This window comes from Triturus cristatus, chromosome 8, assembly GCF_964204655.1.
Source record: "Triturus cristatus chromosome 8, aTriCri1.1, whole genome shotgun sequence".
NCBI lineage: Eukaryota > Metazoa > Chordata > Amphibia > Caudata > Salamandridae > Triturus > Triturus cristatus.
The window spans coordinates 5,343,009-5,353,012 of record NC_140591.1 but is presented as its reverse complement, the minus strand read 5'-3'; positions in this window follow the sequence as shown (position 1 = coordinate 5,353,012).

The window sequence follows — 10,004 nt, the reverse complement described above, 5'->3', positions numbered from 1 at the left end:
CAGTACCACTCACATACACCAAGCTCATCCATTCAACATACACACACTGCACTGCACTACACTCTTCATGTACAGTACCACTCACATACACCCAGCATGTGCATTTATCATGCACGCACTGCACAGCACTACACTCTCCATGTACAGTGCCACTCACATACACCAAGCTCATGCACTCAACATACACACACTGCACTGCACTCTCCATGTACAGTACCACTCACATACACTAAGTGCATGCACTCAACATACACACACTGCACTGCACTATCCATGTACAGTGCCACTCACATACACCAAGCTCATGTATTCAACATACACACACTGCACTGCACTGCACTCTCCATGTACAGTACTACTCACATACAACCAGCATGTGCATTTATCATGCATGCACGGCACAGCACTACACTCTCCATGTACAGTACCACTCACATACACCAAGCTCATGCATTCAATATACACACACTGCACTGCACTACACTCTTCATGTACAGTACCACTCACATACACCAAGCTCATCCATTCAACATACACACACTGCACTGCACTACACTCTTCATGTACAGTACCACTCACATACACCCAGCATGTGCATTTATCATGCACGCACTGCACAGCACTACACTCTCCATGTACAGTGCCACTCACATACACCAAGCTCATGCACTCAACATACACACACTGCACTGCACTCTCCATGTACAGTACCACTCACATACACTAAGTGCATGCACTCAACATACACACACTGCACTGCACTATCCATGTACAGTGCCACTCACATACACCAAGCTCATGTATTCAACATACACACACTGCACTGCACTGCACTCTCCATGTACAGTACTACTCACATACAACCAGCATGTGCATTTATCATGCATGCACGGCATAGCACTACACTCTCCATGTACAGTACCACTCACATACACCAAGCTCATGCACTCCACATACACACACTGCACTACACTCTTCATGTACAGTACCACTCACATACACCAAGCTCATGCATTCAACATACACACACTGCACTGCACTACACTCTTCATGTACAGTACCACTCACATACACCCAGCATGTGCATTTATCATGCACGCACTGCACAGCACTACACTCTCCATGTACAGTACCACTCACATACACCGAGCTCATGCACTCAACATACACACACTGCACTGCACTACACTCTCCATGTACAATACCACTCACATACCCCAAGCTCATGCATTCAACATACACACACTGCACTGCACTACACTCTCCATGTACAGTGCCACTCACATACACCAAGCTCATGCATTCAACATACACACACTGCTCTGCACTACACTCTTCATGTACAGTACCACTCACATACACCAAGCTCATGCATTCAACATACACACACTTCACTGCACTACACTCTCCATGTACAGTGCCACTCACATACACCAAGCTCATGCACTCAACATACACACACTGCACTGCACTCTTGATGTACAGTACCACTCACATACACCCAGTGCACTGCACTACACTCTCCATGTACAGTACCACTCACATACACCCAGCATGTGCATTTATCATGCACGCACTGCACAGCACTACACTCTTCATGTACAGTACCACTCACATACACCCAGCTCATGCACTCAACATACACACACTGCACTGCACTCTTCCTGTACAGTACCATACACATACACCCAGTGCTCTGCACTACACTCTCCATGTACAGTACCACTCACATACACCCAGCATGTGCATTTATCATGCACGCACTGCACAGCACTACACTCTTCATGTACAGTACCGCTCACATACACCCAGCTCATGCACTCAACATACACACACTGCACTGCACTACACTCTTCATGTACAGTACCACTCACATACACCCAGCATGTGCATTTATCATGCACGCACTGCACAGCACTACAACCTTCATGTATTGCCCCACTTCATGTATTTCCTTCATGTATTGTACGGGTCACAGGTATGCATACATCCAGCACATGCATTCAACATGCACGCACTGCTCAACCCATTATCCCTGTATTGTACCCTGGGCAGGTACACATACACCGAACGCAAATACACCACTCCTGCGCAGCGCATCACTCCACACCAAACCGATCTAGGCCAAGCGTGAGTTAAACACACATCAGCGGAACGTTAAAAACGAGTGAGCCTGTGGGTCTCACTCCAGTGACACGGGGTAGAGAGGTCCTGGATACTACTACTGGTCACTACGCGGTATGCTGCCACCACTGCACTTGTGCTGCTTAACTCCTGGTGAAGGCCTCAGTCTCTCAATGCCATGCTTTTGGCACCCCCATGTTTGCATATGACAACAAAAATCAGCTTTAGGGATCCAGACAGCAGTACAGTTGGGCACTCAGGGCAGGAGTACGCGTCTCTTACCATGCAGAAGACTTTTCTGTCGAGAATAAATGCATTCGCCTGAGGAGAATTACTCGTCCCTGTGATTCACAGTCAGACTTCCATAGCTGTTTTCAATGTACCTATGTGCGACATTTCCATGTTTTCAGTATGCTCTTTGGTGTCATTTTCAATGCCTTAGGCGTGACACTTAGACTGGCACTATACACTGAATTTAAATTAGATTCCGGTAATGAGGTTAATGCCAGAAATGATTCCTTTTGTGAAGTGAAACAGATTAGTAACATGTTGAACAAGCAGCAGTGTCCCTGAAGTGTGTATTATATGTTCCTAATCTGTCTGTTCTGCAGCATGACATGCGTAACATAACACCTGTGGTGTCTCCAGCGTGAAATGCGGTATATGATAGCTGTGGTGACTCTAGCGTGACATGCGCTACAGGACAGCTGTGGTATCCCCAGCATGATGCACGTCACATGACTGCTGTGGTGTCTCTACATGACGTGCGTTACATGACAGATGTGTTGTCTCCACTGTGACATGCGTCACATGACAGCTGTGGTGTCTCTAACGTGACACGAGTTGCATGACAGCTGTGGTGTCTCCAGCGTGACGTGCATTACTCGACAGCTGTGGTGTTTCCAGCGTGACATGCAATACATGACAGCTGTGGTGTCTCCAGCATGACGCGTCACATGACAGCCATGGTGTCTCCAGATTTACGAGTGTTACATGACAGCTGTGGTGTCTCTACATGACATGCATTACACAACAGCTGTGGTGTCTCTAGCATGAGATGCAGTACATGACAGCTGTGGTGTCTCCAGCATGACACGAGTTGCATGACATCTGTGGTGTCTCCCGTGTGACATGCAATACTTGACAGCTGTGGTGTCTCCAGATTGACGAGCGTTACACAACAGCTGTGGTGTCTCTAGCATGACATGCATTACATGACAGCGGTGGTGTCTCTAGCGTGACACGTGTTACATGACAGCTGTGGTGTCGTTACATGACAGCCATGGTGTCTCCAGCATGACACGTGTTCATGACAGCTGTGGTGCCTCTAGCATGACATGCGTTACATGACAGCTGTGGTGTCTCTAGCATGACATGCATTATATGACTGCTGTGGTGTCTCTAGCATGACACGCGTTGCATGACTGCTGTGGTGTCTCCAGATTGATGAGCGCTACAGGACAGCTGTGGTGTCTCTAGGACGAGATGTGTTACAGGACAGCTGTGGTGTCTCTAGCATGAGATGTGTTACATGACAGCTGTGGTGTCTCTAGTGTGACATGCATTACATGACAGCTGTGGTGTCTCTAGTGTGACCTGTGTTACATGACAGATGTGGTATCTCCTGCGTGACATGCATTACATGACAGTCATGGTGTCTCCAGATTGACGGGCGTTACATGACAGCTGTGGTGTCTCCAGCGTGACACAAGTTGCATGACAGCTGTGGTGTCTCTAGTGTGACACGCATTACATGATAGCTGTGGTGTCTCCAGCGTGACATGGGTTCATTAAAGCTGTGGTGTCTCCAGTGTGAAGCATCACATGACAGCTGTGGTGGCTCAAGCGTGACAAGCGTTCATGACAGCTGTGGTGTCTCCAGTGTGACACGTGTTACATAACAGCTATGGTGTCTCTAGCGTGACACCAGTTGCATGACAGCTGTGGTGTCTCCAGTGTGACACGTGTTCATGACAGCTGTGGAGTCTCTAGCATGAGATACGTTACATGACAGCTATAGTGTCTCCAGCGTGACACGCGTTACCTACGGGCTCGCGCTCTGAAGTCTTACAGACAAGGATGAATGGTTGAGTGCATGAGGAGTGATCTCAGACCAGGACACCCCTGAACCTCTGGCTCCATCTCTGTTACTCATTGCTCTCTGTCTCCCTTCGTTGTCTCCTCCTCTCTGCTTTAGTTTCCGCCACCCTCCCTCCACTCTGTCCATGTCTCTTGTGTCTCCTCCTATCATCACTCCATCGTTCCTTTCTCCTCCAACTTCTCTCTCTCGTCTCTTATTCTTTCCACCCCTTTTCTGCCCTTCTTACCCTTTTATCTTCTTTTGAGCTCTCATTGTTTCTCTCCCCTGTACTTTCTCTACGACTGCCTTTATACAATTGTTTCTTCTTTTTCTCTCACTCCTTTTTAGGTCTCGCCTGACCCAGCACTTGCGCTGGACTGGCGAGACCTAAAGTAAGGACTTAAAAAAATGCTACCGCCGGCCACAGCTTGCAGTGAATGTGCGCGGGCGCGCGCTTGAGCAGAGGCGCCATATGGCGTGATTACTGCTGCGCGCGCACCACTCGCGCACATGCACTGCAAGCTGTGGCCGGCGGTAGCATTGTTCCCCCGCCACGGCAGTCATTTCTCGAAGCGGGCTCTTTTCTGTTTATTACTTCGATGTAGTAATGGCGGCACCCGCGCTTTAGCTTAAACATCTTAGGCTAAAGTTGGGTGCTGAGATTGCTTCAAAAGTAAAGAAATAGACAATTCTTTACTTTTGAAGCAATCTCGGCACCCGACTTTAGCTTAAGATGTTTAAGCTAAAGCGCGGGTGCCGCCATTACTACAGAGCAGTAATAAACAGAAACAAGCATTGGCATAGCCAACAGGTCTCGCTTTTGGGACCTTATAAGTACTTAGTTATGCAACTGTTGCATGGCTAAACACTTATAAGGCCCCAAAGGCGAGACCTATTGGCTATGCCAATGCTTGTTTGTCTCTTCTCTTCCATCTCAGTCTCCTTCTATCTCGCTTTTCTCAGGTCACACCCCCTCCTCCAGTTTTTGCCTCTCTTCTGTTTCTACCATCTCCCTCCTTCCTTACCTCCCTTTTCTCCTCCTCTTTCTCTGGTTTCTCCTCCTCTGCGCCCTGTCTTCTTCGGACTCTCTCCTCCATCCTCCGCTGTCTCCATTCTCACTTTCTCGCTCATATCCCCTCCCATCCTCCCTTTTTCTCTGTATTCTTTTGTTTCTCTCCTCCTCGTCTTTGTCTTTCCTTCTTTGCTCCTTCTAACTCCTCACCCTCGTACATCTTCAAAGTCAACATAAAAGTCCTGTGTCCGGTGGTGCCCCGTGGGCTGTGAAGGGCGTCTTATGTTTGTTTGACTCTTAGTGCCAATATCGGCAACTGTAGTCACATAACACACATAATACATCAATAAACCACACGACACATTTGTAAGTGGAGAAATATTGATGCAGGTTTATTAGCATAACCAATATGCAAACATGGTGGGTTATCTTACGGATGATCCGATCCCAGGGCAGGCCAACCCCTATGCCGCCTGCCCGTCTGATAAGCATAAATTACACCGTGGCAGTCGCCAATTGGTGCATACCAAATCTTGGAAGGGGCCACCCCCTCCCATCTGTGGACCACCAGTCCACTTGCTTACTCACGCCTCCCCCGAAGAGGTGGGCGGAGCGTATTATGGCAGCCCCCGGTTGCTCAGACCCACAACCGCCCGTAGGACTAACGGGGCGCCGTAGTTCTTCCAGGGGACAACGCTAGACATCCCTGGGTATCCTGGCTTAGCACCACGCTGTGCTGCTGCATGAAGTACCCCTTGGTATCTGCAGACTCTGGATCGCCCTGTAACTCCTCCTGCAACACAAAATAACATGTTAGAAAACCTAACCCCCCCTCATTCCTTGTACCTCCGGCTGCCGGGTAAGCGGAGGGGTGGGCAAGGCGAGACGTCGAGGGACAAGAGGGCGGACATCGCTCGGGGACAGCCTAAATACCCTTGTCCCCTCCCCCTTTCCCGGAAGTGGGTCCGCCGGACATCCTCCCTGGCCGTGGCACAGGGACTAGACTGGTGCCTCCAGTGCCTTCCTGTGGCACTAAGGCGGCCGCCCTTTAAGGGGGGGGCTGCTGCGCAACCCCCTCCCCGGGCAGCCTTGCATAGTGCCAATATCGGCAACTGTAGTCACATAACACACATAATACATCAATAAACCACACGACACATTTGTAAGTGGAGAAATATTGCTGCAGGTTTATTAGCATAACCAATATGCAAACATGGTGGGTTATCTTACGGGCGTTCCGATCCCAGGGCAGGCCAACCCCTATGCCGCCTGCCCGTCTGATAAGCCTAAAGTACACCGTGTCAGTCGCCAATTGGTGCATACCAAATCTTGGGAGGGGCCACGCCCTCCCATCCGTGGACCACCAGTCCACTTGCTTACTCACGCCCCCCCCCCCCCGAAGAGGTGGGCGGAGCGTATTATGGCAGCCCCCGGTTGCTCAGACCCACAACCGCCCTTAGGACTAACGGGGCGCCGTACTTCCAGGGGACAACGCTAGACATCCTTTGGTATCCTGGCTTAGCACCACGCTGTGCTGCTGCATGAAGTACCCCTTGGTATCTGCAGACTCTGGATCGCCCTGTAACTCCTCCACAGCCTTGGGAGTGGCCACCGTCACTACCAGGGCCCCCCACCAAGGTAGCCTTATTTCCTTACAACCTGCTGCAGCCAAAGCTTCCCCTAGGTCCAGTAGGATCCATGCCTAAACTAGAGAGGTGCACCCCATCTCCCTCCAGGCACCCTGTGGACTTGGCGTGTATAAGACCATGCCTGATGAAGCCAAAACCTCTTTGCTCTGTGAAATCCCCGTGGATTGTGACTGATATGACCAGATACCTAAAATATGTGTTGGTCCAATGTTACCTTAGCCTGGCTGAAGAACAATACATATGACAAGCCACTCCTGCCCGGAAGTGCCAATGCGGGTGGAGTTAAGGGTGACAAGCCCGCTCTACTTCCTCATTCCTCAGTTATCTGAGTCTAGCACTAGTCGGAGTATGACCATCACCTTCCGACAGTCACCACCCTATGTGAAGCCTTGCTCTCCCAAACTTCTGCTAGCATACCAGGGAGCCGACAGGACAGCGTGACCCAGGGGGAACCAAAGCATAACTACCTCTCTATGTTGAATACTGGGAAATGCCAATAGTTCTCCTGCTACTTAGTAGCCCAAATATGTTTCCCAGGAGATTCCCCCAATCATATGGCCCAAATTGCCCCCGTTGGAAGGCCACTTCCACAACCTGCATCGCTGCAAGCTAGTGCTGGATGGCGGGAGAAGTTACCCGTTACCGGTACTCAAACAATGGTGCCTGTTTCGTAGAACCCAAGGACGGGCTACTAAGTGAGCCACCAGGCTCTGCCCTTGTAACCAGAGGTCAGACCCAAGCCCCTCTAAGTTCCGCTGCTTCACCTGCCTGTGAACCGAATCCCAGGGCAGACCACCGGCCTCTAACCCATGCTTGGCCAGGCCTGAGCTAAAACACCTCTGAAAAGCATGACAACAGGCTAACCACCAACATTACATACTGAATGTTCCCGACACTGCCAAGGAACATGCACCTAACTGCAGCAACTGGAACCATGCCATAGAGTTGCAATTTAGCCTTCTATGCATGCAACATGTGCTCTTGTGGCTATCCGTATTAGTGCTCCTTCCCAATAAGCAGCCCTAACCAGGCAACCCGCACCCTCTTGGCACTGGTACACTCCCGCCCCAGCTGCCCTAGAGTGCCTGTTCATGTGTAGCCACAACCTTACGTATTATCACTGACGTTATACCAGGTATGATGACACTCATCTGACTCTACTGCTGAGTGCCCGTTGCACCAACGCAAGTGTGTCTTTGCCTCATCAGTGTCTGGCTACAAAGGTTGATGACATTGCCAGCCCCAGTCCCGGGCGAAAATAGAAGCGATACAGCTGCAATTCCCTTACTCTTGTTGAGCACGAACCCACAACCAATTGCTCACCATGGTTCAATATCCCTCTGCTAATAATCATTTCCTAGAAGAATGTTGACAAATCTATGTTCTGCAATGGCACTATTAGCAGCCTGCCCCATTCTACCAGTGCCGGAAAGACCTTTGTCATGCTGCCTGGCCTAATCAATCTGGCCCTGCTCTAGCAGCCCCGCTTCGGCCTTAGGTCAAACAATTCGCCAGTAACAGAGTGCGCTGCAGGGTTCTGCCTCTTCATCCATAGCAACCAATTATGAATCAACCCTCATCCGGCCCTGCAGCAAGCAGGACTAGGACTCAAAGCGTCACACCAGGACTCACAGTCACAACCCCCGGAACGGACGTGCTCCCCCCAACCTACTGATCCACAGACCGCTTGCATACAGCTCACAGTATGGCTGAGAAGAGAGACTGTAGATTTAAAACCCTCTTAGATGAACATTAGACAGACCCGACAGGGAGCATCATCCGAAATGAGGTCGGAACCACAGCACTCCCCTGTGAATCCACCCCGGTGATTTTTATCATGACCCCTCCTAAGCCCTTGGAGATCACCAACAACCACCTGCCGTGGCCAGAAGGCAGGCACCCAGCGGGACCTTCAAATCCCAGATACTCTCCAAGTCCTTGCCGCCTGGCGCCGCTCCCTGCTGCAGGAAACTTGCTGCCCCACAGCTCGCCCCTTTTGGCCCGTTGAAAAATGCTGAAATTGTGTGATCACCTCACATGGGGGGGGGGGGGGGGTCAGAGGGACGTAAACATGCGTCCTGAATGTAAATATACGCGAAGGTGTGCAGGCATATAAGAGCAGAACCTAACCGTGCCTGAGCATAGGACCTAGAATGCAAACTGAGACCTATAGAATATGCGTGGTGCACTGCCGCACAGCTAGGTCCCTCAGCCACATCCCAAACCTTGGAAGCAAGCCCTTGCCTGGGCCCTCAGATCCTAGCCGTGCACGCCTCACCCAGGGGGTTCCCTTACTAACAGAGCATTCGTCCTACTGCTAGCTGGCTTACCGCTCAGTGTCCCAGGACATGAAATGCTAAACCCAACACCTAATCTATGTTCCCCGACCGCAAGCGAAAGGATAATGTGTTCACCAACCAATGTAAACTAAGCTTGCAAGCAGCACTCGTCTGGAGACAGACCTCATCTGTCAAGAAGCGCAGCAACGTGGCGATCAAGCTTGGGGAGCTGACACGCCTCTAATTCCCTTGACCCCAAGAGGCCCAAAGAGGCGAACTCGCACCCGCCAAGGCTGGAAGGATAGATTGGGCAGGAGGAAGGCTGAGTGTAACCGACGAGCCAAATCCTACCACAGGGGAGCACACAGTTACTGCGAAAATGGGTACTCCTGCCTTCCACAGGATCCAACCAAGGACCTACCTGATAGCCCTAATGGTATAGGTTCCACTGCCTCACTCATGACATACCGGTCACCCGAAGTGAAAGGCTAACATAAAAACACCAACGGGGGCAGGGGGAGCCCAGCGTCGAGTTCAAGGATCACTATACCTGGCGAATCTCCGCGCATTGAGAAACCTCTCAATGTACAAATGTAAATGATAAGACGACGGTGTAGAAACGTGAAACAAGGGCTCCCCGTTACATGGGATCCTGAGCAGATGTCATGCGTCCCTATCTTAACTACAAAATAAGCACTCCCTACAACCCGCCCGTCTATTGGCTAACCAGCTGACAAACAGAAGCGTATGAAAACAGGGTCAAACGTGCACGTGCCGTGGGCCCACTGGAAGGCAATAGCCTTCAGACCTTGACAGGTGTCCCGCTCCGTGGAAGCCTGCATAATCACCATTCATAGCGT